General features: G+C 45.1%; 1 pseudogene; it reads right to left on the bottom strand.

The window, feature by feature from the left end:
- Positions 1-470: 470 nt before the first annotated feature.
- On the bottom strand, positions 471-1,680 carry LOC118857652 (annotated as a pseudogene).
- Between the last annotated feature and the right edge of the window lie 552 nt (positions 1,681-2,232).

Genomic DNA, 2,232 nt, shown 5'->3' with positions numbered 1-2,232 from the left:
TGGAAGAAACTCTATGGACATCAGTAAGATATGTGTTGAGGGTGTGAACCATTGTTGAGGCAAATTTGAGGTCTTCTGGGAGAAGATATTCTCAGAATGCAATAGTAAGCACAGGTGCCTGATGATGAAGGCTCCTTGGATCTATAGGAGTTTGCACTCACTGCTGAAGTTCTTTAGCATGATCAAAAACTTAGCAAGTTTTTTAGATGATCATGAACTCGTAAGAATTCATAGTGGGTGAGGAAGGTTAACATTCTAAGCTTTCGCTACTTGCAGATCCAGCAGGCTGGCTATATCAGAGACGGGCACTTACAGATACCAGAGCTAATCCACAGGTTGGAGCCATGAAAGGGGCCAGGGCCTTCTCTTGGGCCCACAGAGGATGATGCAACTTTTGGCAAAATCTCCAGGTCCTTCAGGATAACCTCATCTGATTCCAAAGGTTTAAAGTAGGATGGAGAAAAGGTTGTCTATATGTTGAAAATATTCCAGAGAGTCTTAATATATAAATGGTAGAGCCATTTTAGGAAAACACTCCTGGTCATTATCCCAAAGGCTTGGTCATGGAGGTGGCAGGTCAGCACCTGCATGCTCTCATCAATGTTCAGTATCATTGGTAGTCCTTTAGCAATACCTAGAGTGAAGACATTGAAGCTGGAGTCACAAGAAGCATATAGGCTGCCACTGGTAGTCACTCCTTCTTAGCTAAGGAGTAGTTTGGCCTGGTTCTGTATGGCCCAGACCTTCAGGCCTTGGTTCATCTGGCATCATCATCAGGAGTGACTGGTTCATCAGGCTCTGGTTGCACATGTTGGCCATCTCCTTTATGTTTTCTTTTGGTTCTAATAGGCCAGGCAGGGCAAAATGGCTGTCAGCGTCCCTAAGAGTAAGATGACATCATCCTTCCAGTCAGTTGGATGAATTTCCTCATCCAGCACATAGTTGTGAGCTGAATCAGATCATCTGAGTCCCGCAGTGAATCACCGGGTGTTGGCCATTTCAGCCAACTTGACATTAGAAGGATTCTTTTAATCTCTTTTAAGATACCTAGCACATTTTCCCTATGTCTTTGCCATTGTCTCCCATTTAGTATCTCAGCAGGTAATCTACCAAGTTAACATTGGGCACAGATTCGAGAACCAGATCAACAGCTAAGTGCACTGATTGTTGGAGGCTCTAATATAGCTAAGTATGAAGCTCATAAGGCAAACTTACTGCTTTTGGTCACATGCTCTAAAAGGTGGTATAGGAGCTCAGAGCCGCTTTTGATATTGAGATCGGACTAGCACCCAACTTGCTTAGCCCATCAAAAAGCACATCAAAATTGGGCAGGACAGAGACCCAGCTACCTTGAACATACTCTACAGGGCTTCACAGGCATAGTAGTGCAGCCAACTATTGGCATCATTGAAGAATATTAGCACATCAGCTCTTTTAGGTGCAGTCCAGAGTCCTTGCTCCATGCAGTGTAGCAACCCAATAAGGCTCCCTTTTCTCTTGTGAGAGTGTTGAAAGAGAGCAAAACCCCTGGGACAGAATTTGGATCACATGCTTAACCTGTACCCCATTATTCTGGGCCACAAACCCCCAAACCAGCTTCTCAATTTCTAGCACTGACACCTTTCTCTTCTGGTACAGCTTGTCATTGAGGGCACACAGGTTGTTGGGCTTGAAAGGCATGCATTTCTAATCATTTGTAGCTGCAGTAGGAACTGGGACAAGAAGGGAGGAAGAGGAATGAGGGGCATGTGCTTGGAGCCTGTGGGACATCTGTTGGCTCTGCTCATTTGCCCAGTGCTGCTGCCACCATATGGACACTTCCTTTACCAGGGCTCCAAACTTGCCACACCTACCTCTGCCATCAGCTGAGAACTTCCACTTTTACATTAGTAAGAAAATGGTGAGGCAGCCAGGTAGCTCAGTGGATACAGCACTGGACCTGGAGTCAGGAAGAGCTGAGTTAAAATCTGGTCTCAGACATGCACTAGCTGTGTGACCCTGGGCACTCGATTCTGTTTGACTTAATCCACTGGAGAAGGAAATGCGCAAACCACTCCAGTCTCTCAGCCAAGAAAGCCCCACATGGGGTCACAAGGAGTCAGACAAACAACAACAAGTCAATGGAAGTCATTTAAAGTGAAGTCTCTCTTTGCTCATTATCATTTCAAAACTTTTAGACAACATTTCCAACTCTTCTTTTTCCTTCCACCAGGCTTTAATAATAAAGTGGTC

This window comes from Trichosurus vulpecula, chromosome 7 (assembly GCF_011100635.1).
Source record: "Trichosurus vulpecula isolate mTriVul1 chromosome 7, mTriVul1.pri, whole genome shotgun sequence".
Lineage (NCBI taxonomy): Eukaryota > Metazoa > Chordata > Mammalia > Diprotodontia > Phalangeridae > Trichosurus > Trichosurus vulpecula.
Note: the sequence above shows the minus strand (reverse complement) of the source record. Positions and strands in the feature narration are given on the sequence as shown.